Here is an 8,178-nt window from a genome sequence, read left to right as displayed (position 1 = left end):
GTGTGTGTGTGTGTGTGTGTGTGTGTGTGTGTGTGTGTGTGTGTGTGTGGTGTGTGTGTGTGTGTGTGTGTGTGTGTGTATGTGTGTGTGTGTGGTGGAGATGGAGTGGGATCCTTAGAGGGTGGTGACAGGATTTGTACATTAAAAAGATATTTTAATAAATTTTCCAAAAGGACTTAAAAATCAGAGAAATTCTAATATTTTCCAAGAAGCAGAGGAGAATTAACAGCTGTGGACTTTCCCTATGAGAGCCCTCTTTCCTGTCTAGTCTTCCTTTTCCTAGTCAGGTCGCAGGCTTGCATTCATCAATAGCAATATACTTCATGTTTTTTTTGCTCTCCAAATGCAGCATTTTTTATCACGTTTCCCATTCCTCCACTGTTTGTCGATAAGCAGCGATTGTGAAGAAGCAAAAGTCTGAACTGTGATAACATTCTTGTTATCACCAGGTTGGCTGACCTTCCGAATTTGACTGGCGTAACAAGCAGAGTTCAGGGTCTCCTCTCCAGGGCCCTCTATTCCTTGAATCTCCTTCTGATGAGACAAATGTGCTCATTTCTTGTTAATCAAACCATTTCCCTTCACTTCATCCTCAGAGAAACCATATGTGATAGAAACCCAGAGTAATTATCTGGAATGGGCAACAGGTGGAGAGCGTAAGCTGCCTACAGAGGCCTGTAAAACAAATAAAAGGAATGCATGTGTGCACGTGCGTGCAGGCGCACACTCGTGCACTCGTGCACACAGAGGGACAAGGGGGGTTGTAACTAAGATACATTATATACATATATAAATATACTCAATAAAACATTTGCAAAACAAATACATGAACTCGTCAAAAAAGATCATCCACAAGGATCAGGTAGGCTTTATTTCAGAGATGCAGGGATTGTTCAATATATGAAAACGAGAAAATGTAGTCCACCATATAAGATAACTGAAAAAAAAACACCAATATCATCTCGCTAGATACAGAAAGGGTCTTTTAAAACATCCAACACTTTTTTTTTTATAATAAAAAGTCTTGGAGAGATTAGGGATACGAGGGACATACCTAAACATAATAAAGGTAATTTCCACCAACCCTATAGCTAACATCAAATTAAATGGCGAGAAACTGCATTTCCACTAAAGCAATTCCCCTAAAACCAGGGACAAGACAAGGCTGTCCACTCTCTACATATCTATTCGAGGTAGTATATGAAGTCCTAGCTAGAGCAATTGGACAACTATAGGAGATCAAGGGTTTACAAATCGGAAAGGAAGTCAAAGTGTCAGTTTGCATTTGGTCCCAGGATTGACTGCATACAGAGTCTCAGGGTGCAGATGAGCCGGAAGCAGGGTCAGGCCAGTGTCTAGTCAGAGAGGTTATCTGAGGCAACAGATGGGAGTGGATGCAGAGATCCACAGCCAAAGATTAGGCAAGAGAGTGGCCAGGTTGGAGTTCTCTATCAGGTACCTCCCTTGGAGCTCAGGGAACCCCATGTAAGAGGGGCTGGAGAAGTTGTGGGAGCCAGCAGAGTCCCACTGGGAGACCCCAGCCTGTGGAATGAACTAAGCAGAGCTCATGGCGATTCACAGAGACTGAGGCAGCAAACATGGAGCCTGCATGGGTCTGCCTTAGGTCCTCTGCATATGTTATGGTTGTTACCTTGGTGTTTTGGGAGGACTCTTGACAATGGGAGTGGCGGTGTCTCTGACTCTTTTGTCTGCTCGTGGGACACATTGCTCTTTCCTCTGGGATGCCTGGCCCAGCCTTGATGTGAGGCTTTGTGCCTGCTCTTATCGTATCTGGTTGTATGTTCTCAGTTGAAGTCTCTGGAAGGCCTGCTCTTTTTCTGGGAGGGAAGGGTGGGGAAGGAGGGAGGGGAAGCTGTGGTAGGGATGTATTGTATGAGAGAAGAATAAATACAAATGAAAAGACAATAAAAACAATTTCACACAGCACACATGCACGCACGCACACACCTCCGTTCCCTAGGCTGTCTCTTCTTTAGGGCAATGGCTTCCTTCACAGTGCTGAAGCTTTTTAATTTCATGCAGCCCCACTGGCTATTCTCCCCTGACAGGAGGAATGCTCAGAACATCATTGCCCGTGCCTAAAAGTGAAGATTTTTACCCAATGCTTTTTCTCTGCCAGCTTCCAAGTTTCAGGTATTACAGGGAATCATTGATTCTATTTGAGATGAAAGTAAGGCTGGCTCACTTGATCTCTGTTTTGTTAACCCTACACTTCAGCATTAAGGTAAAGCACAGCCTCCTGTTGCTCCGTCTTCACCTTCTGCACAGCAACCCTGGGGAAAAGAGCTGCATTAGCCTCGAGGATCCAAGTGACTGCTCTCTGTGAATCCCTTCAGGAACTGTAGGGGACACACAGGATTAACCCAGTAGTAAAGCTCTGTAGATTTCCCTGGGATTAAACTTGCTAACACCCTAGTTATTAAAAGTGATGAACAAACCACGGGCTAGAAAACACTAAATGCTTAATAAGTATTTGTTGTATGGGCAGAAGAACAAATTGGTTCTTCTGTGAATGTTAAGATTACGGTGAAGGAGACAGACCGGTGCAGCCCAGGACTGTGTGGAGGAATCCATGGTATATGAATGTCGTCGTGACCCTTGACTTTTTAGTTTATCACGGTGCCTGTTGCTGTGTGTGCTAAGAACAGTGTGAGTGCAGATGAGGGTAGAGAACAGAGGATGTGTTGGCTAGTGTTATGTCTGCTCCGCACAAGCTACAGTCATTTTGGAAGGGGGAACTGTAAAAGTACTGGGTTTTTCTACCTTTGCTCTATCTCTGAAACAAGGACACAGAGATCTGGTATATTTATTAAAAGCCTCAGGCACTATTAAAAGCTATTAAAAGCTGGCAGATTCTGATCTATTCTAACCCAACTAAGCTGCCCTAGCCTACTTCCCAGCCTCCTTTCCAGCCACGTGTGGGTTACCCGCCATCTTGGTCTTGTCTTGGTCTCCTTCTTCATTCATGTCTCATGGTAACTCCTCAGGTCTCCAAAGGCTGCTCTTTCCTCCCATTAGAGACTTTTGGCTTTCTCTAGGCATGGAAGTCCTGCCTGTTCTCTCCTGTCCAGCTATAGGCTAATCACTCTTTACTGACCAATTAGAAGATGACAGAGAATGATGTTTTACAAAATACTGAGTCAGGAAATGCTTCATAATAATGACAATATCAAAATCTGGACCGGATCTCTGGGTCCAGAAATCAGCATTTGAATACACAGTGCACAAACGACATCCGCCAACAGGGAAACTTAATTGAGAAAATGCCAAGCCTATGTGCGTTTTCCCGAATGATGATTGCCGTGGGTCTCACTGTGGTTGGTGGCACCCCTGGCCTGCAGACTGAGCAAACCATGGGGAACAAGCCAGTGAGCAGTTCTCCTCCATGGCCTCTGCTATAGTTCCTGCCTCCAGATGCCTGCCCTGCTTGAGTTTCTGTCCTGACTTCCTTCACTGATGAGGGCTGCAGGAGTGTAAACAAGATAAACTCTCTCCTCCCCAGGTTGCTTTTGATAATGTTGTTTCAATGCAGCATCAGAAAACTCAACTAAGACAGGGACTCGCCCTTAAGAGTCACTGAAGACGTCATGCAGCAATATTCCATATGTGGGCAGCTTGAGTCTGGGAGTGGAAGACTAAATGAAAGGCAGTCTCCACGTGCTCACTTGAGTGGCAGGGGAGTCTCCTAAGTCAGGGTGCTGATGGCTGATGGAGAGTTGGATGGAGAAGACAGCAGTCAACCTGCTGGGCAAGTGGGCACTATCCAAAGGGAATGGAGGATGGGGAAGGAAGTCCCCTGGAGAGATCCCAGGTGCCAATGACACTTCAGCAACTTCCTCCAGCCTCCTTAGCAGGGTGACCCTGGGATGGTTTGGGTCGTGCTCTCTGATGAAGTATAGAAGCTTGCTGATGAAGTTCTTGTTTGCTTTCATTTTCCCTTCTAAGATAGATTTGAATCTCCTTCTGTGACTGTGTGACACCCCTCAGTTGGTCCTAGTAAGTATTCATGGGGCTCAGAGGAAAGGGTGATGTGTGGCTGCAAACAGCAGGGAGATGGGTATCACTTCTGTATGGAGGCAGAGCGGATGTCTAAAAGCACTTGCTTGCTGCCTTACAGTCTCAGTTCTCGTGGCCCAGCAGGAGCCTTGTGCTTGGTACCACACCCTAGAGCATAAGCCTGGTAAGATTCAGCATCTGAGAAGCCACCAAGGTGACCGGGTTGGATCTGGGACCCTGGGAATAAAGGAGCTTGCTCCTCCCCTGGGGCTTCCTGGACTTAGTCTGGGCCAAAAGTAGTTGATTGGAAAGTTCAGGGAGCACCTTTGCTGTTGTAGTGGTTTGATTAGGCATGACCCTCATAGACTCCTGTGTTTGAATGCTTGGCCCATAGAGAGTGGCACTATTAGGAGGTGTGGCCTTCTTGAAGTAGGTGTGGTCTTGTTGGAGGATCACAGTGTGTCACTATGGAAGCAGTGGGTTTTGAGGTCTCATATGCTTAAGCTGTGCCTGGTGTGAGACACAGTTGTTGCGTGCAGGTCAAGATATAGAACTCTCAGCTCCTTCTTCAGTACCATGTCTGCCTGTGTGATGCCATGTTTCCCACTATGACAATAATGGACTATACCTCTGAACTATAAGCCAACTCCAATGAAATAGTTTCCTGTAGAAGAGTTGTTGTGGTCCCAACCAAAGAGCATGTAAGGGCTGCACCTAGACCTCCCTGCATATATGCAGCAGATGTGCAGCTTGGTTTTCATGTGAGTCCCAGACAACTGGAGTGGGGGCTTACCTTAACTCAATTGCCTGCCTGTGGATCCTGTTTCCCTAACTGGGCTGCCTTGTCTGGCCTCAGTGGGAGAGGATGTTCCTAGTCTTGTAGTGACTTGAGGTGCCAGGGTGGGTTGATAGCCAGGGGCAACGTCCCCATTCTTAGAAGTGAGGGAAAAGGGAGATGGGGGAGAGGTTGTATGAAAGAGGGACTGGGAGGAGGGGAGTCTGCAATCAGGATGTAAAGTAAATTAATTAATTAATTAATTAATGAAAAGGAAAAAATGCTGTAGTCATGACATCTCTTCACAGCAATAAAACCCAAACTAAGACAACTGCCCAGTGTCTTCCAAGATGAACAGGGAACCTCATCCATCTATCTATCCTTCAGGAAATACATCAACCTAATCAATCATGAGAGGAAGAAGGGAGGGTGAGAGAGAGAGAGAGAGAGAGAGAGAGAGAGAGAGAGAGAGAGGTTCTCTAACTCACAATGGCACCTATTTGCAGTATCTGAGTATTGTAATGAACAACAGTATACGGTAAATGAAGTGTATATTTGAGCAGGCAGAAAGGCTAGTATTTTATAGGCAAAACAGAGATTTAAGCAAGCTATTCAAATACAGATCCAGGCTTTATTGGTCTTGAGGATTTAGCAGGCTCTGCTGTCAATTTCCTGGAGCAGCTGTAGCCATGTAGGTACTCTGTACAGACTTGTCGTCTGCATCATTACATTCTTCAAGAGTGTCAGCAATAAAGGTTTCCCAGCTGGTGCACACTGACATAGGCACAATAGTTAGTGCGTGGTTAGTGGTTAGTAGTTAATTAGAACATTCTCTTCAGAAATTTTGTGAGAAGGTGCTATGGTAGAGAGGCAGGTGTGAGCTCTACCCCCTCAGCTTTGTTGGGTCTGACAAGAAAGACTTTGCGTTGGATTCATTGGCCTTCATATTTATAACCACAGTATGTTTGTTTTACTCACTTTCCCTGGGGAGATATGTACAAAAATCTGTTTGCCCCAGATTGGACACCAACAACAGACCAAAATAAGGATTTCACTGAAGTTCAGCTTTTAAGCTAATGGGTAAGAGGTTACTTACAGGTGCCTGGGTGATCCCTAAACATCAGCACAAAGCCCCAGCCCATCATGGGTAATGACCTCATGGAAGTTACATCATGGAGTCTTGCCTTCAATTCACCCTCTACTTCCTGTATGTTCTAGTGTGTCCCAAGATCACTTGCAGCATAGGGGTGGTAGGAACAGAAGGAAATAATGGCTAACATCCCAGTGCTGCTTCTGGGTGAGCTGTCTCAGCTCCACTGCACTAAGCCAAGAACAAAAGGTACTCTTTTGTCATTTTTCTTCTTGGATGTGTAAAGATTCAAAGGTACCCTACACCCTCTCCCTTAAAGACACAGTCTTATGTAGTCTAGGCTAGCCTGTAACTCACTATGAGGCCAAGAATGACCTTAAACTTCGGATTCTCCTAACTCCACCTGTTGTGATTACAGGCATGTACCACCACACCTATTTTATGGCCTATGTCTCAGGAATCTTGGACTCTATGCGTGATAGACAAGCACTCAACTACCTGAGCCATGCCCTTCATCCCCACAGTTATGTCTTGCCTCGACCTGTGGGGAATTCAACAAGGACCTGGGGGCGGGGAGTGGGTGAATGAAAGGACAAGAGACACAAAGAAGGAGAACAAGTTGAGGGTCTTGATCAAGCTCTTAATTTTTAATGTCAGATGGTAGGCTATAAGGCAAGCAAAGCAGGAAGTGTAGGCAAGGATCATGGATTAAGGCCATCCCACTATCACCATCGTATCCTCATTGCCTAAGTAAGACCATCCCACTATCATAACCAGCTTCCAGGAAATACCAGACGTTCTTTAAGTTCCTGGGACCTGAAACTGTCCTTTCTTAATCTTGTACTTTAACTGACTAGGTTTTTCCAGAACAGCAGGTAATTTCATGGGTTTGGCTCCTGGCTATGTCTTACAAAGGCTATTGGCACCATTAGAGAAGGGCTGAGCAGGGAAAGCATGCTGAGTGGCCATCTGTGCTGGGGTCAGGCTTCCCATGACAACACACTCAGCAAGTTCTACTGTCATGGCTCCAAAGGTGATGACTTCTCCCATAGCAAGTGCAGTTAAAAAGTCCTGGTAGTGAGTGCATGTGTGGATGAGAGGACTTCTAAAGTATTTCTTCTATAAACTCCAGAGACTGCAGTCTCTGTAGTATTGCAGTATACTGTAGTATAGTGTGGTGTTGGGCTTTTAAAGCACATCCTACTGTTAGCACTGTTGGCTGCTATAGCTGTTAGCCTGAAGCTCCTCAGGCTATTTTTCTGGGGCATCAATGCCCACCCATAATACAAGCCCTCCTATGGTGATGTACAATCAACTAGAACCTTCTAGATCAGTGGTTCTCAATCTTCCTAATGCTGCAACCCTTTAATATAGTGGTGGCTTTCATATCATTTCTCATTTCTTCTTCATAACTGTAATTTTGCCACTGTTATGAATCATAATGTAAATATGTGTGTTTTCCAGTGGTTTGGGGTAAGTCCTATGAAAAGGGCATTTGTCTTCTGGGGGTCGTGACCCACAGGTTGAGAAACATTGTTCTAGTTGATGGTCTTGGATTTGAAGGAGCCCAAAAAATTTCCAAGTGTAAAGGAGGAGGCTGCAGCTGGGCAGACTCATAGAATGATCCAGAATTTAATGATTTTGATGACTATGCTGTAGGTGTGAGGGAATTGTCTTGGACTAGAGAAGGCCTCATCTGGAATCTTGCACTAAGGGCTTAGCAGAGGCTGGAGTGGCAGAGCAGGCTGCAGAGAAAAGACACCAAGAACAGGAAAAGAGGAGGAGGCTCTCAGTCCTGGAGTCATGCACTGTAGTTCTTTAATATCCTCTCCTGCTGAGCCCAGCTGCAGCCTCTTCAGATACACAGGCACACCCACTCGCCTGCCAGTCTTCTTGCTGCCTGACCCTGGCAGTTAATTACAGGGTGTTGTGCTGACTTAACCATCTATGTTGCTTGGTGCCCATTAACCAAAAAAGTCATGGCTTCATTATCTTTTATTATTTTTCTTTGCTGGTAGTTTTAGTTTCACTTCTGTGCCTATGAAAAACACCACAGCTAAAAATAATGTGGAGAGGAAGGGATTTATTTCAGGTCAGGGTTCCAGATTAAAGTCCTTCACAGCAGGGCAGTCACAGTCGCAGGAACTGGAAGTAGCTGCTCAGATCCACAGCCAAGAGTGGAGAGAAACTGATGCATGTATACCTAATACACATCTCAATCTCTCCACCCCCATGCAATTCAGGATCCAATACCTAGGGAACAATGTTGCTCCATTTTGGGTTGAGATTTCCCACC

The sequence above is a fragment of the Grammomys surdaster genome, unplaced genomic scaffold, assembly GCF_004785775.1.
Source record: "Grammomys surdaster isolate TR1022 unplaced genomic scaffold, NIH_TR_1.0 133, whole genome shotgun sequence".
Lineage (NCBI taxonomy): Eukaryota > Metazoa > Chordata > Mammalia > Rodentia > Muridae > Grammomys > Grammomys surdaster.
This window is presented reverse-complemented; position numbering follows the sequence as displayed.